The following is a 27,173-nucleotide window of genomic DNA, read 5'->3' as shown; positions in this document are numbered from 1 at the left end:
AATGTTTGACACAGTAACTCTGCCCAGATGCTGAGGCCTGAGGAGCTTTTCCATCCATCTTTGTCATTCATCTAATGTTAGATTGAGCGTCTGGGAAGCAGAATGGGGTGTAACGACCACATCCTTAAACTGAAACCATCATCTATAAATTGACTAATGGTGATTCTCAACATTTTGATAACATGTGGCAGAACTAGCACATGATTCACATCATGTGCTGTCATTACTAAAGCCCCTCTCGACTGTTGTGATGTGTTTCTGGAGTGAGAATTCCTGCCTGCAATCAGATCTGTATTCCTTACTGGTCTTTTCACTTTAATATTCACCAAACATTTTGAATATACCATGAGGCTTGTGCTACAGCTCGACAGCCCTAATTGCAGAGATATAATATTCCTTATAAGATTTATGAGCTATTAATCTGTTCTTGTGGAATGATTCATGAGTCTCAGAGTTGGGAGACATATGATTAGAGTTATTCATTTGTCATGGCTGCCGGAGACATAATGCTTTAAGCTACAGATATTTCTTTCAAACTGCTGCGATGTTGGATCCCAGCCACGATACCCTCATTTTTACTTCTCAGTCTGTCAAGTCATGAAACAGTGACATCTGCAAAATATATGCACGCTCATTGTACTCATTGTACCATTGCAGTTGAACATATCAGATCGGTAACTCGGCTCCCCATCCCCATCCCCGCCCACCGCCCTCATTTTAAAATATATTCTATTACACACATACATGAGACATAGTGTAAAAGCCAGGTATTGCAGATAAATCAACAAATTAAGCAAAGCATGTGAGCTAGTCAAGGAAGTCAACTTGAGTGAACCGCTACACTCTCACTGCAACATGTGTCAAACAGCTTCTCTCCAAAAACACACGTATAAGCGTAACACCACTTTAGGCTGGAGTCATAATTCCTACGCCTTACTATGCTGGAGGGATTTGTCACTTGAATTTATGCATATCGTTTTTGGGCATCTGCTGAAAACCCCCCGCTGTTTTTTCTAAGGAGGTCTACTGCCACACCTAAGCTATGCAGTCCCTTGCCACTCCTGCTGTTAATATAGCATGTTAATAGCTCCACATCCACCCCAGCCTTCACCTGTATGCTCAGAATGTCCTACCTGCTGAGCTGTATTTGGTGTTTCCTTGTGTAGAGTGATTGGGTCCCAGCCAAGAAACCATACATCAATGCTGTACATATTCCACAATCTCATAATAACCACTTCCACAAGAGTTAAGATGACTGAAATTGACATTATGTAATCTCTAATAATCTCTAGTAATAATACAACTATTCAATGTCAGTTGGCTATCTGAACTAATGATTTTAAATTGATGATATGGATGATGAATTCTAAAGTTGGATATGCCTCTGGACTTTTATTTATGGCTGTTGCCTTGAAATATTACCATCCTAACATTTACTCATACTGAACAAAACTTACCCTGACAGGGAGAGGTAATTCATTTTACTGCATGAGGATAACCATCAACCTACTGGCAGTGTTCAGTACATTATGTTAAGAACTTTAACTTGGCCTAGTCAGACTTAAAATGAGACTACTACACTGCTGCCCTGAATCCCACACTATACTCTGAACATGTCATCTCATACTACAGCATATATCTCAGAGGAGTGCAGAAACGGTAGAGGATATAGAAAAAGGTAGCTTGTTTGAGATCTCCATTGAGGGGTTTTACAGCCGAGAACATTCCTGTCCAACATGACCTTAGCTGACCACCGCAGGAGCCTCTGCTGCTTTCTTCTTCTGACAGCTGGGATGAAGGTCTATCCCACTCTACTAAACCCCTTTATCTTACAGTGTAACCACACACAGGGGCTTACACACGCCCACACACACACACACACACACACACACACACACACACACACACACACACACACACACACACACACACGCACACACACAGACACAGACACACTGTACTATAAACTTTATTTTTCACTTCCATCATTGGATGTTTCCTGACCAAGTGGATTTCAGACTGGTTTTAGCTCTTATTATATCATCATACACAATTATGTGAATGTGTTTCCTGTCTGCTCCTGATCTGTTTGAGAGCAGACTGGTTGCCTTACTCAAGCATTTCAGAGAGTGTTGATGATAGGTGGCACAGAGCAGGGTCACCATTCACTACTTAGCGTAACAGCATTTTTCCTACATTTGGCGATAGGTTTACTTTGAGTTTGTCGTCATTTACAGCTTCTGCTAGTGTTTTTATTCCATTGGAGTGAATGCATTTGGTTTTAGCTCTATTACCCGCCATTTACCCATCAATTCAGATGACATAACACATTCCATCACTATGGATCACACCAATTGAAATGTCAAAGGCAGAGTCCATATGTTGCAAAGCCAGAAACCATTTAGTAAAGAAATTGAAGAACAAATTCACTTGTATAATGCTGTATTTTCCAGCGAATAAAAATAAACAATTCTATAGCATTTGACATAATTCAGCTGTATCCTCTGGCTGAGATAAAGACTGCTCATTTACTTAAGGAAATAACTCACAACACAATCGATAATCTGGGCTCATGAATTATTTCCTTCACTTCTAAAGAGCAAGGAAAGCCAAGCGGGATGCATTTTATTAGGATTGCTTAATGAACCTGGTTAAAGTCAAGAGATTTTAATTCATTCAACAATTCCGCTGTTTCAGGTGATATTTGAAATAGTGTGAAGTAATATACAGACATCCAGTGTTTGGTTTGTAAGGAGAGGAGTTAAAAGGGTATTTAGACTTCAGATTTTCAGGAAGACTGCATCATATTCTGTAGGTGAAACTACCTGCTTCACTTAATTTTGGACAAAAGCATATACAATTAGCATGATAGTTCAAAACGAGGGGAGATTTTCACTTTGTGAAAAAACCTTGCTCTCTCTCATCACTACCAAAAGGCTACTGCAAATTACCTTCCAACAGCTGATATTGCCTCCTCAAAACAGAGCTTTATTTATTTATTACTGAATAGATCTGTCAGGTTGTTGTTAGATCAAACATACAAGTTTAGGAAAGCATAAATATTTTTTGCATTTTTGCATCCCATCAGTGTTCATATTTCTGCAGCTTCTCCACCAGCAGTTTGCTAACTAACATTGACTGAGCAAGGTTTGTGTGAGTGCTGGTTCTCTGGTGGTTACTGTGGGTTACCTTTGTGTAGACTGAATAGAACATCTGTGATCTAATAATATCCCTTTCTACCATGCATATTTCATGTGTTTTTGCAGCTACTTCTCAAATCTGCTTTGGTGAGTCATTTAGTCGCACATTTGGATGTCACTACATACCTTGGCAAATCAGGATCCATTTCCTGCACAAATTACTGCTCATGTTTAATTCACGGCCAATACATGCATTCTAATTTGACCATACTAAATTATTAAAGTAAAAGATGATAGATGATGGCTGAAACATTAGTTCTGTGACTTAATCATCTCAAAGATTTGAATGCAGAATGTAAACTGCACATTTGGCCACAATAATACCTATGACTAATTACTCGCACTCTAATATATTTGCCAAGACATTAATAAATAAAGAATTATCAATTACACTGTTGAACCAATCAGTGCAGTGAATGATTAAACTGAAGAGTCAAGCCATTCTTTGTAGTAAATGAAAAGTACGCACAGTATTATTATTATAATTACTTAACCCGTTCAGATCCCTTTCCATTCCAATGGACATAACCAAAGATGCTTTATAAGTAAAGATAGCGCTTTACAATCTGCGCCAATGGTATGAAATGGTATACACTTCCTGTCCCCTAAGTGGGCGTTGTCCATTTTATTCAACCAACATTAAATATTAACACAGCTAACAAACATGTGTAGCATTACGAAACGTAACTAGATAGGGCGTTCACGAACATGGGTTGATGTTCGTTTAAAATTCTGAGAGCAGATTGATTAATGTTAACGCTCTGTGTTGCCAGAACTCACGAGAGTGTGTTGCTGCAAATCAGACAGATTGGTCTCGAACAATGTTGATTTTCTCCTGATTTGTGTGTCTGAAAAATACCATTTCAGCATCAGAATGTGCAGGAAGATATATGGCTTGGTAAAAATGGGTCCAATATTTACTTTGGTGACCATGGGGCAAATCAGTCACAATCTGTGCTCACGTTCATTTCTCCCATTGAAGTGAATAGATTCAGACCTGCTGCTAGTCTCCTAAAGAGGCGGGGCAGTGGTGAAACCCTACGTGACAGAGATACAGGAAATTGACTCTCAGTTCGGCATGTCCTTTCTTAACCATCTCTGACTTAACTTTTCTAGAATGTGTAGATCTATCATTACTGTCATCTGACTCCACACATTGTATTCAATTGGATGTCTATAAGCCAATAACAGTGTTCCACATCATCTAAAGTGGACTGCAGTAGAGCCACACACCCTATTCAGCAAGTATGGCCGACCGTGAAGCAAGGCTATGAAAGGTACATTTTAATCATATCGTAACATAATTTGTGTTTAAAATAAAAACAAGGTGTTTTATTGCTTATACGTCAACATATCATATAAAAGATTTAAAGCTTTTACTCTGCCTGTCAATTGGAAAATGATTGGTAATCCACCACTAGCATAATGATTTTGTGATTTGGAACTTAATTGGGTTTTGATCGTGTTAAAACGATACTCATACTTTTAGCATTATAACTCTACAGATACCTTAATATTTTATGATCACAGGAGGAGGCATCTAATCTATTCTCTTAGTTAAAAAGTTGAATTTGTTTAAATACTGAACAAGTTGCCACACTGCAGTTACATTTGCAAACATTTACTCAGTCGATCAGGATGAGCCTGCTCAACCAATCCATCAACATGCTGCACTCTTTATCCAGTCCACAGAGACTTCTGGGGCAGCAGGGTAACTCATTAGTGGGCCATAACTAACATACACCAACAATTGTATGTATTCCTACCTCTAACAGGACTCTTTTTTTCTCTGGGTCTGAAGCCCAATGACTGCACTGACCTGCTGCAATAAGATCAGGCTGACAACTTGCCAGATACACAGATCTGATTACCTGCCGCTGTGCATACAAATAAGTCAGCCAGGGTCAGAGCCTCCTTCAACCATGAATAGTGGAAAGGGAACAAACCTCATGTTGTCCCTGTCAGTACTTAGCACCCAGGTTCACAGGTATGACTAATGCAGCGAATGTTGTAAGTCTTACAGTGTCCAGTGTTAAACACTGTGTGACAGCATAAGTGTAAACCAGCTGCATGATCCCAGAATATAGCTCACCTGGGAAATATACCCAGACATGTCCAACAGATTTGACACACACACATTCCACTTACTGTAGTATGGTCACTGATAAATATCTGGTGATAAGTATTTTATAGTTCTAATACAAGCAATAGACTTCACTTGTCTCTTAAAAGTGCGTTATCATCTTGTTTGTAACTGCCCTTTAGATGCAAACGTTTTCTGATTTGGTCAGCAAAAAAAAAAGGAAACCTGTTTAATGATGTATCAACCTTCTGATTAAGGTTTGGGTCGTTTTAAAACTAACAACAATGCTTACTGTCCAACAACTGTTCTTTATGTAAACTGTCTCCAGTGACAAAGTTTTACTGACCTTTCCATTAACCTCAATCAGTCAAACGACTTCCTCCTTTGCTCCTGTCATAATTACTCTTTGAAGAAGAATGTAAGTGGCAGTCATTCTGGGGCAATTACTATCACAACTGATTCAGATGTTTTTTCTTAAAAGGTAAATTGTTGTGAACACCAAAAGAGGTGATTAACCTGCCAACTAAGTCTGTGTCTGAATGACGAGAAGGCCCTATAGACCCAGAATAACCAGTTTTTATTGGTTTTGGGACAAGTGTCCCTTCACTTAGTGGGACAATGAGGAATAACACAAAGGTGTCAATGACACTATGGGTAAATGGTGGCAGAGCTGTTGAGTGTCACAAGAGATGGAGGCTCTAATCATCTACATTTATACAGTGGAAGTCAAAGTTGTAAAATGTAACACATTTTGACTCACAAGCTGACGCAGAACCTTTTAAAAACTGCCCGAGGTTGTTAGTCGTCTTTGCTGACTGTGCTGCTAGGCAGATTATATCTCCTATTCCCTGACCAACTGGCCAGGCCAGAGAGAACATGAACAGCTAACTGCAGAAGTATGGACTACCCTAAAAAAAGGGGTTTTCTTTATACACATACAGTATTATGTCAATATGTTAATATGACCTCCTAGATGTCAGCCAGAATCTAAAAGTCTCATCTCTATTAGTGGCCCATAGACCAAAGCCAGCAGCGAAAAGCTAGTCACGGCTTTGTGGAGCAGTCAACATTGTTTCAATGGAGCTTGTACCACAGAGCAGAAAGAACCCAGCAGGCTGTGCATTTCCAGCTGTTCCATTACCCCTTGAGACCCAGGCTCAGCACTGAGATACTCGAAGCATCGCTCATGGGAATTGATAACGGTGGTCAGACTGCTTCACATTGAACAAAGCCACCCTTGAATAAGTTGTCATTGCAGGAAATGAAGCTCTATACAAGAGCAATTTAAGCTCACTACAAGTAAACAAAAATCACAATGTGGAAAGTAAACAAAGTCAGAAACAAGAAACCGTAGAGAGAGGCTGCAGCAACAGGCTGCCTACCGCTCAGCGCCTGGAAGTAAGATCACAACACTTGAAATGTGTCTATTTGTTGCACAGCTAGAAACTGCATTGGGAAATTAGTTTTGTTTTTATCAATTGCTTTGCCACAATTCTACAGAGACCAGGAGGGAAAACGGAGAGAATAGAATATATCGAGGACACAGTTTACTTATTTTTGCGCACCAGACATAATTTGTTACCTCAATTTAATTAAATCGTTACCACGTTTTGATAAATGTGTGCACTGGACGCTCATTTTTGGCCTCAATTTAATTAAATCATCCCCTCTGCAGCTCCAGATGACATTTTGGCTAGTATTGTTTAAAAAAAAGATGACGCAGTATCCGTTACCTTGGTTACCCGGTAATTAGGATGGAGACACCGGGTGAAAGACTGGCAGGAACAGGCAGTCCTGAAGGAGATATAAACAGAGCGAGAAGGTTTAAGTGATTCACAAGTCGTTGTGTCAAGTGTTTTCAGTGTGTCAAGTCTTCTAAACTCCATGTAAGCACCAGGAGGTCTGTGGTTATTTTACAACATTAATATGCTGGTTCCACAAAACGTAACCAGCAGATTTGTGCGTAATTGTGGCTTTGCATCACTCTAGTTAGAGACTGCAGCTGGCTTTTTGTGTATACACTTATCTCGTGGGCACAAAGTAACCAAAATGTGGGAAAGATTTAATTAAATTGAAGCCACAAATGACTATCTATTTACAAATGAGTGGTCTCGATTATATATAGTTTTTTTTCTTCTCTCTATGTCCCTTCACAGGCTCCCTACAGTTCTCAAATGATAATTGATATTTTCAAAACAACATGTGCAAACCTTTAAACCGTTGGGAAATTGTTCACAACAGATTTGAATTTATCATTCTTTGAAACAAATTGCAAATGTTTTAATTGTTCTATGCAAATTAGGAAGTTACCAATTGAATAAAGCTTGCTGATCAAAACTGATTATGTTGCTTCTCAGTTGAATAAAGTTGTACTCTCAGAAAAATGTATGTAAGTCATCACATGCACAATAGTCCATTCAACTGTCAAAATCTGTCAGATTATATGTTTTTTTTCTTCTTTTTAACGTTGGCTATATGTTATAATTGCCTGTCAGGTGAAACTTGAACTCAACTAATGAATGGGAAGTTACTCACATCTTACATCAACCAATCACACATTGTGTGTGTATCAAGTTAGGTGACCGGTGCTATTCATAAGTATGGTTTTTAGCAAAGGTTTTTAAAGAGCTTGACAACAAAAAAAATTCTACAATTTATGAACATGGAAGAACCTGGCCACGTAAATAATAAATAGGGTCAACTTTCTGTGCGAGGAAGAGTAAGGATATGGGTGATGAAGTGAGGGGAAGACAGCAGGATAGAAGACAAGGCAGAAGAGTACAACGATGAAATACACGCCACAAGTGTTGACCATGTAAACTGGCATCACAATGGCAGAGGTTTCAGTATTCTAGCAATACAGTAGAATTACGCAAAGCATAAAATTCAATTCATGTCTTAAACTCATGGTAATACATGAGGCACACAGTACAGCACATGTACAGTAATGTTACCTATTTGTAAAATTCCAATGTGTAGGACTAGACGACTACCTTGTGCTGGTGGCGGAAGAGCAGTTTTAAACGCCTCAAAAAGAGCAAGAGATCTGCAACATGATGGTTGCAAATAATGCGAATACCAATGATGGAGATCAGAAGTTCAATTAGAGGACTATGGCGTCTTTCAAAATATCAACTCTGTCTCTGCAATAGAGTGTTGAAAGGACAACGGATGACCATGACACAACTCTACAAGGTACCACTTGACAGAAACTGTGACAGAGTGAAGGAGCTGCGTTACCAGTATGTACAGGTAAAGCAGCAGTGTGCACTACCCCTAGTGTATTGTACAGTGTAATGGGGTTTGTTGCTTGCCGTTGCAAGGATGTTTCTCACATTTCACCTGTCCTCGACTTTGGATTGCCGATAGCGCCGGAGAGAGGTTTCACTCTTGTCTCCACTTGCATCCATAATCTCTCTCATGTCAAGACCCGCATCAGATAGCTCCTGAATCGTGGAGCTGTGGAGGCAGCGGTTAACGTTAGTGTATGCCTCCTGCGTTCCTGCTTTCTGTGCAATATTCTTATAGCAATGTATTTTGTTTATTGTATTATAGAGAATAATGGAGCTGAAGGGAAGTGAAATATGCTCGCATCCGTGCTAAATCTGAAATGTCCACCGAGCCACGGTGGATGTGCCAGGACAAAGCGGGGCAATTTAACTATGAGAATGATGCGAGTACACATATTTCCAATATTGGCCCATACAACACCCAGCAACCCCTCAGAGATCTTATCCCTGAGAATGATGCCGAAGTTTGTAATTGCGTGTGATAATGTTAGCTTCCACCATGCAAATGTCATCAGGGAATGTTTGGATTTCCACCAAAGGATGTTGATTCACCATATTCTCCATTTCTGAATCCAATTGATGAATTCTTTCCTGCATGGAGGTGGAATGCGTATGATCATTGGTCTCAAGACCAAATATCTCTGCTTGCTGCGATGGTTGCTGAACATTGCAGTTGATTGTTGCGACATGCAAAAAAAAATTTCCCCCGTTGCATCATAAGGGAAAATATATATGGTGTGATGGCCATGAAAATCTGTAGTCTGATAGCAGGAGCAACAGTACATCTAGTGAATCTTTAATGTAGCACTCCAGCTTCACTTTGTGTCACAGTATTTTGTGTATTCATGTATTTTGTATACTGTATGTAAATGAAGTAAGAGTAGCAATTTCCATAGAAATGTGAGAGTGCAGTGTGTAATGTAAAACCTTCATTCTATAAATAGTATTCAGTTAGATGTACATTAACATTCAGTTATGTAGACAAACATAACATTCTAGTGCAATAAACATTGAGTGTCATTACAAAATATGACAGGATTTAAATCTGGAATTAAGGAACATGTTTACTGCCATACTGTCAAAAAAACCTTTGAATTTTGAGGGCATTACATTTTTATGTGAGACAACTTTGTTTTGAAGCATGAGTTAAATGTTGTGGGCGAGCTATGACATTTTGCAGGTGAGCTATGGTGTTTTTTGTAAGCTGTTTTGACAAATGCACCTAGAGGTTTGAGAATGATTACACTGTTTCGAAAAAAATATGCTAAAATTCACTTGCATAACGCTGTATTTTCTCTTCAGGAAATTAAGTCTGAAGCAATGAAACGAAGTGCAAGCAGTCTTATCCTTTTGGTCACAATGAATCAGAAATGTAATTCTAAACAGCCACATGCTGGCATGCTTATATAAAACTGTCTGGTTTCAGCCAGAGAACGCTTGATTATCTTGGCATGTCTTTGTGCATGCTCTACAAAGACATGTACGGATGCTGAAGACATGTGCAGTGTAATCAGATTAATCATACAGAATAATGTGTTTGCTTAGATATTGTTTAAGACTATGGATCAAATTACAGTAATAATACAAGTACAAAACTAATCCCAGTGTAAAACCTTAATGAGGGGAAATACATATTATGAACACCCATGTCTATTTATTGACAAAATGAATGTATCTAGACTACATTGGAAAGGTAGTATTTTGTTCCACTGTTTTGAGTATATTGAACATTTATTTGTTTCTGATAAAAGACATAAAGGCACTGCAACTCCAAATGGATACGGACTGTGAGATGGTCATGGGCTGCCTACTAATGGTTTGGTCTTCTGAGATAGAAAGCCGGGAGCCAACCAGCAGTCTTCTCCAGTGAACGTGACGTGCCTTTGGTTGCCCAGGATGTGATATTTAATGCTGTTTTAAATATATCCTACACATCATGGTGCATTGATCTTCGTAAGCAGTGTTTACATCCTGCATGAAGTCATTGCATAAGTCAGTTTTGGTGAAACAGTATATGCCACTGATCTGCTGCTATTACCTCAGCTTCTGCATTGCTGTAGCCCTTTGGTGTTGGCCACATTCATTTCCTTACAGTTACATTTTTGTGTGCAAATGCTCACTAATTTAATAACATTTCTCAATTGCGATCACAATCGAGACACAAACCCCCATCTGTGTTTCTGCCTCCAAATGGCAGTCGATAAACAGTTTTGTTGAGACTTGAAGTGGACAGTGTGAACCTGTGGAAAAGTCCAACATGTACCTGGGGTCGATGTCTGCGTAATGGAGTCATAATCATTGCTTCCCTGGTCATAAATCTCAATCAGATGAGGCACTGTTGCACTCTCTAACAGTACAGCATGTATCAAGGTGGATAGATAATGACGTAATGTATCATGGAGAGGTGATAATGATGATGATTATGGTGACAGCAAAGGTGATGATGATGATGATGATGACAACTATGGCGCATGTTGCATATTGAATCACCGTAACACATTAGCTCTTTCAGACATAACTGCAGTATTTTCAACTGATTGAATTAGATTGGTTGTGGTGTGTTCTCTTGAATGAACGGATAAAAAAAAGGCTGATAATCACCGAGAAAATCATTGTCCTGCCCATTATTGACATGTACTTTGCGCAAAAAACAGCTGTGAGCTGTATCACTTGTCGCCGTGAGTGGTGTTGTTTGTGTGTGCGTGTGTGTTTAATGGGTTGTTTCAGTAATCAGAAGCAGCATATGGAGAGGGACGCGCAGTGTGGCAAGTACTGTTAAGAGGAACGTAAAGTAGCCGGGAGCAGACTTAGATTAGCTAACTTAGGCAAAGAGAGGCAATGCCTGCTGATTTCTCTTTAACACTCTACCCATATGGTTGGTTAGTCAGCAGTGATTGCTGTAGTCTGTCTGCTGCATCTTTTCTAAATACTAATCAGCAGCAAGATTCAATAGGAACATATACATTTATCAGAGGGAAGTATTACCGTTAATGTATCCGGCCCCTGTTCACGTTGATGCTGGTGTTATCTGTCCATATGCTACAGCAGCATTTACTTGTGCTTTTATGGACATGACTTGTTGTTTGTTGTGATGCAAAACCATTCACATCCACCTTAGGCAGTGACAGATATTATGATTGCAGAGCCGATTAGAAGTATGATTTAGGTGTCATGCCTGATCGGACTAATTTGGACCGAGGCCGTTCCAGTCTGGGTCAGTTGATGTTGACTGTCGGTCGATAAAATCACACAGTGTTAAAGGATTATAATCATTTGTTCTCTGAACCAGTCGCTGCATGTCAATTCCATTCCAATTATTTTAAACATGTTTGATATTAACAACAAGAAATGACCTTTAAAAAACAAGGCTAAGTCAGCAGCCAAGCGAGCAGCTCCGTGCTTTATTTAGGCACGGCATTGCTTTGAACAAATGCATATATTATACAAATTATTACAGTAACATTTGCTAATCAGCACTAAACACAAAGTAGAGCTGAGGCTTGTGGAAATCTCATAAGTTTTTGCAGGTATTTGGTAATAAACTAAAGTATTGGACACATATAAAATGTTGTCTTGATCATGAAGGAGATGCAAAGCCACACGATCACCAAAGTCAGTAGGATTCATCCTCTGAGGACCACAAACTTCTGTACACAATCTTGTGACAAACCATCCAATAGTTTTTGAGATATTTTAGTCTGGACCAAGGTGGTGAGTCAACTGACAGACAGGCCAACATTGCCGTTCCAAGCTGCTAGTGTAGCTAACAGCGGACTACTTTGATGTGTTGTGAGTGAGAGTGGTTACTATTTTATGATCCCCTTCATCAGGTTTTAGAGCAGAGCTACAGCTCATCCGAAGTTCACTTGGCTCTGATCGAGTTCTCTCCCCTCCAGCTGTCTCTGCGCAGTTTGTGTTGCCCATGTCTATCCATCCCACTATCTCAACACATTAAGCATTAGTTTTCTCCTTGTTGTTCCTGGGAGGGTTGCAACATAATCAAGCACACCATTTTTGATAAATGCTAGTTTCTGTTTTGGTACGGGAACATGCAAGAATTAGTGTTCTCCCTGGGTTTTGGTGGTTGCCTAGTGACGTGACTATAATCACATCCGAACTATCCCCTTGTACCGAGTCTCTGTGTTTACAATATATGGTCTTTTCAAGCTGGTGAAAGTAAAGAAAACTGTGTTTGTTGGTAGAAAAACAGTCATTATGTATATATATATATATATATATATATATATATATATATATATATATATATATATATATGTGTTTCAGCCTGTCTTTAGGTCTGTACCCAGCTTTAGTTGTCACTACTGTAACTAGCTAAAGCTGCCCACAAGCACAGGCAGCCAGAATTTCTAATGAATTCATAATCTCCCTAATAATAAACTGGTTTCTATTTGCATGCATTATGTGTCATTTTCCCCCTGCTTTTCCCCTTGCCGTTGTCTCATTGACAAAGAGCGGAGAACATTGAAGAGAGGGCTAATTATCAACTCTGTAGAGAAAGACTAGACAGGTTACAAAAACATGGCCAGTGCTGATCTGCCATATAATTATTCACTGTATGCCGTACATTAATAATCAGAGCTATGTGTTATGATAATCAGTTGTGTTGTGGTGCATATCTAATTCTGTGTGACAAGGATAACGGTGTCCCGTGGGTATGTGTGTATGCTGACATGGAAGTGCAGTCCTGACACTGAAAAAGTGTATTCAGTGGTGGAACTATTTCTCTCACCTTTAGAAAGTCAAACCAATGTCACTGTGCGACTATTGTAACAGATCCAGACTAATTTGCCAGTGCAAAATCTCATGAGCCGTTTGAATATTTGGGTGAGTACCTATCTCTCTATTCTGGTTCATTATGCTGGAGTGGGATGAGGAGAAGGGATAAAAGGGTGGTGCAACAGAGGCATGGTAGGATTGATGAGATGTAAAAAGAGAAGTCAATCCCTGACTGAGTGCTGGATCAGTTAACTATGTTTGCCTCTCAGCTTGGCTTCATGTTACACACGCGTACACTGTACACATTGTACAAAGTCACTCAGCAGGCTTTGGACAAAGGCAGTTTCCTCACAAAGGTTGAATCAACTTCAGAAAACATTTGAAGAAGATAAACAGTAAATGGCTGCTGCTTGCACAGTGAGATCAGGAACTGGAATAATGAATGATTGTTGTTCTCTGGTTGAGAGGTCTGAACATTTTGGATGAATGGACAAATGATGATTGTCACTATCACTGTTTCTCACCCTCTTCTGTTCTGTGTGTCTCTGCAGGGCCTGGCTCAAACTTGACAACACTTGTCTGAGAGAAAAGAAAGATACAGGGGGGAAATTACTTATGCTTTAGGGCATTTCAGTGTGTTTTACTGGAATGAATCATGTTCCTGTTTCAATTTCATAAATCCTGCTGTGCTGCAAAACACAGGGACATATACTTAAATATTATACATGCATACCCCGTGCCTTTAAATTGAATTGTAAAGCTGTCTTTATGTAAAACCCATAACTCTATACAAACAATACAAATCAAACATAATTCAGACATTCACGGTGTAATATATCGTATATCGTACAATTATAAGCTATTCTAATTGCAAATACTTTTAAATGCGTTCATGTTCATCTATTGATATTTTTTTTAACCAACAAAGGCTGAAATAATACTGCTCCACTCACCATTCAGAACACCATTTTTTAATTGTGCAATTCGATGAAACTAAAATGCACAAGGTCCCCTGAACCTTTTAAAAAGATCTTATCAACAGGATAACAAGTTTAAGATAATCACTTATGATTACCCTATGAGCTAAATAAAATGCAAAATACTGTTGTTGTGCATTGTTGTAACTATTCATTGCCACTGCCGATGGGAAACTCTAACATTCCTATTCTGCAATCAACAGTCCTACAGACCCTCTTGCGCATACACCTTCCTAGATCTTAGTTCTGCTGATTCCCGCTGCTCTGTTCCAGTCCTGTTCTGTGCCCCGTCTCCAGTCCTTAGCCTGTTGGCCTTGTTTCCCTGCCCTGGATCCCGACTTGGCTCAGCTACACTATTATACGGATTCCCTTTGGGACCAGTTAGGCTCAGTTTCCCCCCTCTCTCAGCTCAGACCTGGCTTCCCCTCCGCTCCACAAGCAGTCACCAGCCCAGTTCTCCACACCCTCAGGCTTCCTCTCTGCTCATACATTCTACATACATTCCCTTTTTAACCTGCAATAAACAAATCTCCTTTTATTCACACTCCAGTCTCCTGCCTCTCTGTGTCTTGCACTTGGGTTCACTAGCTCAGCTTTAACACATTCAACCAATGGTGTAACTTCATCATTCATTCACTCACTCACAGGGAGAGACATTTGCGTGTGTAGGTCTGGCCCCGCTTTGCTGCACCAGCCAAAAATCAGCCAGAGATTGTGTCTGGTCACATCGATTCATATCATTGTGGATGGCCACAAGATAAAAATGGCCATTCTGTTTGCGACATAGTCATTTCATTTACTAAATCATTTCGTAATCACTTCAAGTGGTCGCTATATTCTGTAGTCGCCCCTACCCTATCACGTCATTCTGTACAATAATTACCCATGGGCTTCTTCCTATACTTTAAAATGAAGCTAAGAACATGTCGTTTTTAGCTTTATGTGTTAATTTCCTCCATTTCTCCCTCTTCCTGTCTTCTATCCGAATACAGGGACATCATTTTGTTGGTTTACCAGATACAGATAAAGTGTCGTTGTACACCTCTACTAGTTCCAACTGTAATGTAATTCTAAAACATAATATGAGTTCACCATTCAGCACACTATATACTGCATACTGAGGAATTAAAAAGTTATTTATGAGTTGCCTGACTTTGGGTATGATGGAACAATATATTCCACAAAAGAAAAGTAGCCCTTGAACAAGCCAGGATTTATGAGACCGATAAGCCATTAGGGGCCAGTATGCTCCATTAAAAGTTCTTGTCAAATGGTTGGATGACCTTTTCCGAAACCGAACATCCAACAAGCACACCGACTTCAACAAGTGCTTGGCCGGTTGTGCAGAGTTGAGAGAGGAAGCTGTGTTTGAACTTCTCTATTTTTCATGTCTCGCCCCTACGTACGACAGTCGGCTTTCCACCCTGCCTATGAGAGGGGCCATTATGAATAGCTATTAACTATTTTAACTTCTTACGTGGTTGTACGTCACATCGTACAAACTAGTTCTTTCCTGAAGGCCCTGTCACAAAGTTCGGTATTGAAAGAAACGTATGCCGGCGTATATGAAAAGTAGCTCAAAGTTTGTCAGACAGAGTCCAAATACGTCCAACAGTGGTATTGTAGCTGACGTAAACATAACGAATACGTAACAAATTATTATACGTATGTCAAACCTATTGATAGTGTATCACAACGTATCAGAGCGTCTGGTCAACGGAGCTGGAAAAGTGCCATTTGGTTCACGTCATGCTGATGATGGAGAACGGCTAGAATGTACTCTTGTCGCAGCCTCTCAACATCCTCCATGCTCTCTGATGCTGGGTTGATGATGGGTTGATGTATTCATCAAGACGTGCTGTGAAAAAGTGAGGATGAGGTACTCACAGGGACCCTATATACTATATTCAAACCCCAATAGCTCCCAAAACGCTAGCTGAACGCTAGCTGTACTGTAGAAACACATTTAATAAATTACTCCTCCGTCAGGCATAAGTTTAACATAGGGTAGGAATAGGTTATCCACTCGTTATCAATAATTGGCTGTCGGGTTCACCGTCAGCCGACGTAGCCTAAATCTAACGTACCTCTAACGTATTCACGTACTGAATTCACGTACTGTATTCACGTACATATTCAGTATTCATGTATGTCTAAAGTAACGTAACATATGTGTAACATCTGCATAACTTATGAAGCACACGTCGGGTACGTCCGGTAATTTTGAACCTGCTCAAAACATCAGCCTTCAACAACGCACCCCAGCGTAACACTGCATGCTCTTAACAAATACTACATATGCCTTACCTTATATCAACGTACCCATTGACACCATTGACATAATCAAGCCCTAAGACTGAATAGAGTTTCATTTTCAGGAGAGTTTTCTTGCAAAAAAAAAAAAGAAAACGGCATTTTATTCATGCCCCATGCACAATCATTTTTGGGTCAATTCTTCTATCGTAGTTTATAGTATTGGGCCAAGTGTGAGTGTTGTGAGACCTAGGACAGGCTGTGACAGATAGGACTCCCACTCGCCTAATATCTAACTGCAGGCGACACCAGCTCAGGCACAGTGTAATGGAAAACCTGTGTTTTGTCCGGAAACTGACCCTTGCGTGCGCCTGAAAGAGAATGAATGCTCCTCACTGCACTTCAAAATCACACCCCGATGTCATCCGTGGTCTGAATGAAGGAGGCCCTTGGGCAATAGTCAGCACACACTTCTGCCTCATTCCTGGTGTTTACATCAAAGAGCAAAATGTAAAAACTGGAAAGATATTTGTGCCTGGGGGGTTAACATTCTCACTCAGGCCTCAGTGCCCACAATGAAAGCTTTAGCCTACACAGGGCATCAATTATGAAATATTTCCTGTTCCACATTTGAATTACCAAATATGGCTGCCGTTCATTTGTAATCAGGGCTGGTACAAGTTTAAGGATGTTTGTAGTTGTTAGGGGAATGCTCAACTGAGTACCCAATGGGCATACTAAGGAGAAAGAAATATCATGAAGAAAATATTCACCCATTTGATTTACCTACGTTAAGTGACTAAGAGTTGTTTTTTATCCTTCTTATTCACAAACACACAATATTAATGGCCACTTTTGTGTTCCAAGTAGCTCCTCATTGGAGTAGTTTTTTCTCAGAGAAGCTTTTGAAGAGTTGTCTCCCAAGAGCATGCTTCAAAAGAGCCCTGAGTCAAAGCTGCATTTGGCTCATCTGGACCTCCAATACATCTACAGATCGGGCTTTCAGCATTCTCTTTCTGAGCTGAAGAATCACTTCGAACACACACAGACTACATTACACGGCCTTGCTAAGGAATTAAATATTTCCTCTACAAAGTGAATCAAGTATTGTGATCCCCGCTGAACTAATCTGGAGCTGAGTCCTGTTCCTTGATTCTTGTTTGTGATTCTCAGCATATAGTTGATTAAAGCCAGACACTCTCTCCATAGGATTGTCTGCAACAACACTTGCCTGCATAAACAAGCCTTAAGGAGACAATGGTAATACATTTAGAGGTTTTTCAGCAAAGGGTTCCAAACAGAGATTTGACTTCACGTTTCAGTATTTGTTTATCAGTGTTGAGCAATTTAGAATAATCCTATGCAACCCTAATGGGGCAAAACAGCAATCAGTGTTTTCCAGTGACAGCCGGTATCGCTTTCTCTTGTCTCGTCTTAAAAGACATTCATCAGCCATGCTTTAAATGTCACGTGCTGACTCTAATAAGGCATCCGGAACACACTGACAGCAGATTTGCAGTACTTTTCTCCCGTTGTGCTCCTCTGCGATAATAGTGAGGCTTGGGTACAGCTTCGTCCTCCAGAATGGAATGAAAACCTGTGACTTTAATCACAGTCAATGTCCACCAGGCATGACCAGACAGAGAGAATCATAGGTGCCCTGTTCATGGCACAAAAGCGTTCCTTGCTTCCATTCCACCTCTTGCGTCATTTGCGGAAAGCCTTTTGCATCACCCCATCAGTGTCTGATTGATGGCCGTATTGATGTGCTGCCTGATGCACCCTGCTGGAGTGTCTTACACCCTTTTGGAGCTGTTGCTCAAATTTATTTCACAGATCTCTTTCTCTCTGTCTGTTGTCAATTCAGAATCGTTGCCACTTGCTTTAACTTCAGATGACTGATGTGTTTCTTTGGTCCCCCCAAACTGCATGTCGGATTGCATATGAACAGTTAAGTGCAAACTTCAGTGCACACATAGTGGCCTCATACTGAGATCATAGAACTGGAGTTGCAATATGTTGCAAAAGTCTTGTTTTTCTTTGTAGATGTGCATCCTTCATTTTTTTTGGAAAGGGAGCCTCAGTCAACACAAATGTTGTTTCTCCAGTTTTATTGTTTTTTCTTGGTTTGATTAATTCACTAATTTCCACAATTTCCACACACTTAGTATGGTTTCCAACATTCAAAGGTATTAGTCAGGTCATTTCCTTTACTCTTGAAGTATATTTCTATTGTAACTTTTTCCTTGACTCCGGAGATTTCTAGAATCCCACAATGATAATTCTTCAAGTCTTATCTGGCTGAAAGGTGCAGGCATTCAGAGTAAAAGAAAGGAGAGAGACAAGTGAAGGACATCGCTCTATATTGGTGTAATTTCATGATAAGAAACCCATTTTTCAATTCACCACAGAGTTTCATAAAGCTCCACTGGACCTGGGTATGTGTAATGTTAGGGTATTAGACACAAACAATGGTCTGCCATTCAAAATAGACACAAAGGATCCCTCACAATGAAGATCCACAGATTAAACCCTTAAAGGAGCAGTGCTGCATGATGTTGTATAATACCGCTGACATGCCGCAATGTGATCTATTTGCATACAGAGACACTTACTTACAGGAACTATAAAAAAGCAAGCAAACATTAGGCAGGCAGCTAGTTAGTAAACACAAAACAGTTTTAACATTAAAGCCTTTAAAAAAGGTCACTCTAATTGTCACTTTATCTAACCGGATCTCTTGACAGACTTAGAAATGTCAGTTACCACATTTAATTAGTTCTAACAAGAATACTGAGGGGAATCAAGTTTAATTAACTCAGATGAATTATTCCAATGATTAGAGTTCATTTGTATTTCACAGAGCTATATTGTTTAGCTGTTGTGTTATTAATTTGTATGTGTAGGCCTGTTATGAAATTAGTTTAATGCTTTTGGTATGACTCTGATTGAAGTTGACATTTCAGAATTATGCTGTAATTTCTCTTGTGGGATTATTGAAAGATTATGAGCAAAGAGCATGCCCAACGCCCTTAATCTATAATTACACTGTATAATTCTAATTATCCTATTCATGTTGTGAATAAAAAAGACAAATGACTGGCCCTGGTTCCATTACTACCATCAAAACTGAGAAGACATCTGAATATTTTCTTGCATTGAAGTCATTTCTATGAATGTCGTCCTTATAAAACATGAAACTTCTTCTACATGAACTCAGACTCAAATCTGACCTCAAGCATCCCCGAGGACACACAGCACTTCAGCTCTACTGTAAGAGTCTTGAGAGACCTCACTGTGTGATTATTATAATTGTTTTGACCTTGTTGTGTGTGTGTGTGTGTGTGTGTGTGTGTGTGTGTGTGTGTGTGTAGGTGTGTGTGTGTAAGTGTAGGTGGCCATGGCTGTCTGCTTGAGGTTGTCACATTGTACAATATGATCGTTGTTCATGCAGGTATTCAAACTTCACTAGAATACATTCAGTTTGAACATTTCCTCTTACTTTAAAGGAGAACTGCAGCTTGTGTGTGTGTGGTGATGTGTGCACGTACAAAGGAATGTGCACTTGACACAGCCCTAGGTGTTTAGTCTGCAGTGGCATCACGCTGATGTTTTTGCTCCAGATGTATCTCTGCAGTCAGGATGAGCACATGTGTGTTTGTGTGTGTGTGTGTGTGTGTGTGTGTGTGTGTGTGTGTGTGTGTGTGTAGGTGTGTGTGTGTAAGTGTAGGTGGCCATGGCTGTCTGCTTGAGGTTGTCACATTGTACAATATGATCGTTGTTCATGCAGGTATTCAAACTTCACTAGAATACATTCAGTTTGAACATTTCCTCTTACTTTAAAGGAGAACTGCAGCTTGTGTGTGTGTGGTGATGTGTGCACGTACAAAGGAATGTGCACTTGACACAGCCCTAGGTGTTTAGTCTGCAGTGGCATCACGCTGATGTTTTTGCTCCAGATGTATCTCTGCAGTCAGGATGATCACATGTGTGTGTGTCTGTATGTGTGAGTGTTTGTGTGTGTGTGAGTGTTTGTATGTGTGAGAGTTTGTGTTTGTGTGTGTGAGTGTTTTCTCTCCTGAGAGATTCACAGTGGGGGGCACCACCAGGGTAGAGGTCCATAGGTGCTATAGAGTGTGACGTAAATGCACAGTGCTGTCCAGCACCTGAAGCAATGCACTGTACTGTGAAAGGTCATGCATGTGTTTGTTTGTATGTGTTCAAAGGTCTTTTCCTACATATGTCAAATATGTACTGATTACAATCATAAGGGTCATAAACTGTAAAACTTTATTTTATTTATTTGAAATGTATAGCGATAGATTTTGAAAGACATAAAACACTTCATAGACCTTCACCACATATCATTTTATATTAATACAGTATTTAAGATGTAAAATGTAATGTAAAAATCTGTAAAAGTAACATAATGTACGATGTACATAATGTATTAGTCTCATTTGAATTATTTTCTGGATAGATCCTACTTCTGTGTTTACACACTGCTTCTCAAGTGATCACTTTCCAACCAATCTTGCTTTGTGCAGGCTATGATTTTGAGGAACGTGACTCGCGAGCACAGCTGTCATTATCTCTCCCGCCGCTCGACCAGTAGGCCCGGTTATTTATTTAATCAGCTTAGTTTATGGCCTTAACTGTTTTTCCTGCAGAATATGAACATGCTTCCAGTCTGTGTTGTCTTGTTATTTATTTTAATAGTATGCTACATACCCCATTCCAAGCATCATTACTACGTCAGCCTGCTTAAAAACATTATGTGGGTAGATTTATAGCTGTGTCAAAAAGTATTTTAAATATGTGTTTTGTAAAACTTTCCATCTGGCAACGCAGCATGGTGGTGATATTTCCCATCATGAATTCATTTTTACAAATGATCTATGTTTTCTATGAATGATATATTTTGAAAGAAATAAATACTTTTGATGGTGGACTTTGGTTGAAATGTACTGGTTTTGTGCAACGTTTTATAATTGGTTGACAAGTTCCCCGGTCACTTTTTGTCAGTGAAAGCAGACACATTTCATCTAGTTTGTTTATTAGATTCCTCTTGCCTCGACTGATAATCCCTCTCATGTTCCCGTGTCCTCATGTGACTCCAAACGCTTCATGCCACTCCACAATCCCCAGCAACGATGAACACATGAAGCTGGAGAGAACACGAAGCGAGCTAGGAATGAGTAATCTGCAGAAAGTTCACCTGGGAGACTGGGAAAGGACGACATTGGTTGTTGAGTCAGACATCTAAACCCTGAGAGGGAATTAACACTTGTATACTGATATTCTAAAGTCTAAACCTACTGTTATCTTATTATAATCCTTAAAATACCATTGACCTAATTTGAATGGACACACTTCTGGGAAACATTGAAGTTTTAAGCTGTTAATCTTTCCTAAATCCCCTTCATTACAATGGTGTATCCATATACAGTTTGCAGTGCTTTATCTCTGTTGATAAAGCACCAAGTCGTGATGTCTGTGAGTAGAAGTGTTCTTCTCTGCACCCCTCCCCCCCCCTCGGGTTGTGATTAGTTTACTCCCCTTTGGACCTTCAGACAAAACTTTTATTACAGTTTAATTTTTGACCAGGGCCCTGCAAGGTAAAAGCTCTTGGCCAGTCAAAGATGGTGCTGCTGTCTCAGGGGGGCTACAGACAGTATAGAGTCTCAACACAATAAGCTGAGTCTGGAGGAACCCAAGGGGCCTGGGTGCAATCCTCCCCAGTATAGACTTTAAGGTTGAAATCTCTAGGGGAGGAATGCAATCTCTACATGATCAACCACTTTAGTGCCAGTGAGGGCCAGTGACACTGACACTAATCCCCGAGGTACATGCCTAGTCACCTGGAAAAAACATGTACACCTTGAGAGTTGACAGAATGGGACAGAACAGAACTTTCACTTCCATTATTGGTGCACTGCAGTAAACCTACTCTCTGCTTTGCACAGTCGAGATATTATTTATTCGTGTCAAGCATACAGTACATGAGGATTTTATGAATAACATATTTCAAGAATTATTGTGAAGCACCAGGGGGTTGAAAGTGTAGACCTTATGAAATATTCCGTTACTTACTCAAATTTTACTAAAAGTTTGTGGACCCAACTTCTCGTCTTTAACTTGAGTTAAAGTTGAATTACAGGTTGGATTTACAATTGTCGGCGGGCCAGAAACAAGACTCCGAATGTGATGCTCACATTTTATTGTTACTGTAAAAGAGCAGACAATGTTTGGGAAAATAGTCCAACAGCAACATATCATTTTTAGACCTTGCTTTTTGTGCAGATTTTAAATATATATATATATACACATATACATATACTGTAGCGTGTATTCAAAAATGCTGAGCTTTTCAGGTGCTGGTCGGAGGGATGAAAATAATCTTTCAGATGTTGTGTTCTGTAACAGATATGATCTGGAATAGTGCTTAAACCCAATATATCTCTGAAATGATTGGGAACATTTCCTGCAGCACAGGGAAATGTAAATGTGTGATATTTTCTCTATCAATAAGTGTTCACTTTATATCAAGCAGCACATCGCCAAAGGACATTAAAGGAATCTCTATGTTAAGTCATGAATATTTCATTTTGGTTGGCCATTTAGGTTGAATATATAATTAAATATCTTTGTCCCTGGGGGAATATACACAATGATTCTGCAATTAATTTGATACTTAAAGGCAATGAGCTGATAATGTAAGAACACACCCACTGAAACAGCATGTGATCAACACTCATTCTTATATATTTACATTGAGAGGCAAGTGAAGAGTGCAGGTTTTCAAGTAAAGACCTACAGCTAGATGCTTCGATAAAACATTCATGTGACAGCAGAGATGAATAAAAGATATAGGAATGATCCAGGTCAAGCAAGCGGTAAATGTGGCCGTAGCTGTGTGTCATAAGATGTAAATATTAAGAGAGAGACTTTTCACTGCCTGGCTCTGGCTGACAGAGATACTTGAGCTGTCTGCCAGGGAGAACAAACACAGCAGTCCATAGTTCTCTGAGGGAGAAACTAACCTGTGATTCTTTATGATAAGAGTCATTCATTATGCATGCATTCATCTTTGATTAAGGCAGCCTTTAACAAATGACATAGCCTGGCACAGATAGCCAACGCTTAAGCAACAGAGGCTTAAAGAGACAGACAGACAGGTGGTGGAAGATGATGATGAGGTTGAAAGTGAAGAATAAGACAAGTCAATGAGCCTTTATGAGTTAATGAGTCAGTTCACTGCTTATAAAATGTGTAACAAGATACAGTTGGATGCCAGGAGCATCTGAGCACCCTTTGTGTTCCTCTGAGACAAATAAAACTAAACATTATGGTACGTGGCGAAATATATCTGTTATTTACTGCAGTAGTTCTTTTGAGGGATAAATATTGCAATGATATAAAAGTCTAGACTCTTAATGCAGTCTGTTTCAGTAACATTACTCTATGAGAGGAGATGTTCTCTGCTCTCACCGTGAGGTCGGGCGCAGAACCTTGTGGTGAAGGCAGCTAGTTAGTTCTGTTTCTATGGTTACCTGCCCTGCTTGCCTGTGCCGCTTCCTACAGCTGTTATCTCATTGGATGCGCTTTGAAAGGTCAGCGGCAATCAAGGTCAAAGTGGAAATAGTTTTAACTTTGAGCGCAATGCTCGGTGGCAATTTCAAGCTGCGCGCCACACAAGGTTAGCGCTGCCGCCCAGTCGGTCGCCATCGCTCTGCGCAGAGCTGTTTTGCCGCTGATCATGTGGAAGCAGCTTAATGTGTGTTCATCTGTATCAAACTGCCTGGCTGAAAGTAAATACCTTGTTGAACAACATCTATATCAAGGCTGTCAAGTTTCAATTTATCACTGAAGAAATTGTGTATGTTTATGATTATATTAAGTAGGATTAAGATCAAGCAAGTATGTGAAGGACGGGTTGTGGCTGGATCAAAGAAACATGCTACGTCACATGACGTACTTATTTTAGCGTGTTAGCATGGTAATGTGCGTTTATTACAGCATTAAAAATAAAGTATAGCTGGGACTGAGTTTATTTAGTTTTGCAGGTAGTTGGTGATAAACCATTAAAAAAAAAAAAGCATTATTAAAATGCTGACCTGATGATGTCGCAGAATGACAAGTCACGGGGAAACACAAATGTTTTTTGTGTCAATCAATGTTTCAGTCTGGTGTGTTTCAAGCTATCATAAGAGTTCTTGCGCTATGCTTATTCTTTGATGACATCCACGCGTCTCTTATAGTATAATTCCAGAGCATTCGGCCTCTTTGTTCATGAACCGTGACTAATGCTTAATATTCATGTGAGAATGAGAACGGAGTGATCAATGTGGCTCAAGGCTTTGAGCGGAGCAAAGCAGCAACCTCACTCCTCTTTTCCTCTCTTTCTCTGTTCTTTCCTTCATTCCTCCTCTGATCCTAACGAGTCGCATTCATCACGCCTTTACTATACAAGACCACAAGTGCATGAATATTCTCTCACACACACAAGCGTAGCATGATGCAATCTATTTCAATGTTGTGTTTGTATGCATTCGGTGGACGTGTGTGGATGAGCACTGACGTTCAGTAACGTTAGCATGCCACTGTTTCACACTGGAGTCATGACGCCACTGCAAAGGCTTGGGATTTGACCCACATGCAATTACATTAAAGTCAATATCGAGCATTAACTACGAGCCTGCATGTACAAAGGCGGACACTGATGCATAAACAGGAAAACTGAAGGAACAGACTCATAAAAGCTCTCTATGTTCCCTTTCTCTCACACATTTGCTCTTCTCATTTTCATGCTGCAGATTAGACTTGTTGGTTCGTCGCTGAAAGGAGGGCACTGTGTCCCTGATAGCAACCACTTGAAGTATTTGAGTGAATCCTCCTATTTTCAGTTGAACCACTGACACTTTGCTTGGATTACCTTACTCTTCTCCATGGAAAAAGCTGTTGAAAGTGATTTCCCTCTGATTGTTGTGTAATTTTCCAGGGAATGGCTGGAAAGGAAGATTGCGTTTGCCACAAGAGCAGTCAGAATAATGATATCTGTAAGCTTTCTGAAATGCACAAAAAGATGAAAAAAGAACTGTTGAAAACGGTATCATATTTCTAAATAATCCTTCAGATGGGGAAGGATTTTAACACATTGTAGTTTGATTTAGGCGAATACGTTCAAATGTGGCAAATGTTGTATGTGTAAAATGCAAAACAGCGTATGAATGAATGTGGATTATACTTTTCTAACCGAACAGCGCCCTAATGTGTTTAAGCCTCTATATACCGGCATTTAGATTTCTTTGTCTACTTCTCTTTACTGTGTTGTGGGAATGCTCATATTCACAGATAGAATGCTGAAACACGAGCCACACATTCAATGGGAATAGCTTTCAAGAACCAATAAGGCAAGACATCACTGTCTTAAAATGGGCTTTTGATGGGAAAAGTATGAGGGGCATAAAAGTTGCTCACTCATCGAGTGCTGCAGGATGGAGCAAGCTGCTTTGAGACCAAATAAGAAATTGGGGAGGAATTGCTGTGAGGGAAAAAGAAAAGCGCTAACTTTGTAAATGTGGTGTCATGAGACTGACTATTTGGACTGGTGTTGATGCAGCCCATGAATAAGGAATTAGGACCGGACGTCTAGTGGGTAGCTGAGCGCCATCCCACAGAGCTACCAAGGTCTGAGCCCAAGGGAGGTTTGTCTCATTCATCATTGCAGCTTAAGGTAAATTAAGGCTGAGAGACCAGAGAGGTGGAAGGATGGTGAGACTATGCGGGAGAGGGAAAGCGAAAGATGAGAGGCAAAATTGGAAGAAGACTGTTGACGGGTTTGGGAAGCATATCAAGCTGAGAGGGCATGATGATGTAGAGGATAAAAAAATATCCAGACCTGGAAAGACTACTGAGAGGGACTCATGAATTAATAGGGGAAAAGAGATAAAACATACTCAGAAATGGACTGGAAGGTGAGGAATGCACAAGGGAATGAAATGACAGCAGGAGAGAGAAAGCGGGTGAAAGGTGAAGGAGGATGGTTGGGGTAGAGAAGGTGACTCATGGGAGGAGAGATCTCCTTTGTTAATCCGCATTTATATTCCTGAACACATCAATACATGCATTCACACACACACCGTGACATAAACTCACCTTATCTTGAGTATGATGATGTGTTTAGTTCGGATTTGCATTTGTCTTATCATTACTGTGATTACAAGAACTGAATTAATAAGTACTTATACTAGTTCACATATAAGGCAATGCTAATAGTCTTTCTATATCAGTAGGAGCAGCAGATAGGTCACATTTATTATTACTGATGAGACACTCGTGGTGAAGCAGAAGAACCTCATCCGACCGTAGTTGGACTAGCAGAGTATACTTTAAAGTTACATAAAGTACGATGCAGTAATTAAAACCGGTGGTTCCAATCTGTGGGTCAGGACATAAATACAATAATCAAGCCACAATTATTTCTAAGGTTTTTTCTTAATCTTTGCTTTTTTTTTGTGTAAAAACTAATTTTATCTCCTCGGGTCTCTATATGAATAAGCCTGAGGAAGGAAAAAGAGGTCGCTAATATACATGTATTTGTATTAAAACTCCTGAAATGGGATTTTAAATC

At 39.9% G+C, this 27,173-nt stretch overlaps 1 protein-coding gene across 2 annotated transcripts in view; it reads left to right on the top strand.

Annotated features, from left to right (window-relative positions):
• Nucleotides 1-4,425: 4,425 nt before the first annotated feature.
• The window catches only part of LOC115011178 (potassium voltage-gated channel subfamily D member 3-like), a 134,815-nt gene continuing 112,067 nt past the window's right edge, over nt 4,426-27,173 (top strand). Inside the window, exon 1 of one of the 2 annotated variants that reach the window (XM_029436208.1) lies at nt 4,426-4,477. The gene's annotated coding sequence lies outside the window, so the exon portion shown is untranslated. The remainder of the gene's footprint in view (nt 4,478-27,173) is intronic. The other variant, XM_029436207.1, reaches the window with a different exon arrangement.

This window comes from Cottoperca gobio, chromosome 7 (genome assembly GCF_900634415.1).
Source record: "Cottoperca gobio chromosome 7, fCotGob3.1, whole genome shotgun sequence".
In the NCBI taxonomy this organism is placed as follows: domain Eukaryota; kingdom Metazoa; phylum Chordata; class Actinopteri; order Perciformes; family Bovichtidae; genus Cottoperca; species Cottoperca gobio.
This window is presented reverse-complemented; position numbering and strand designations above follow the sequence as displayed.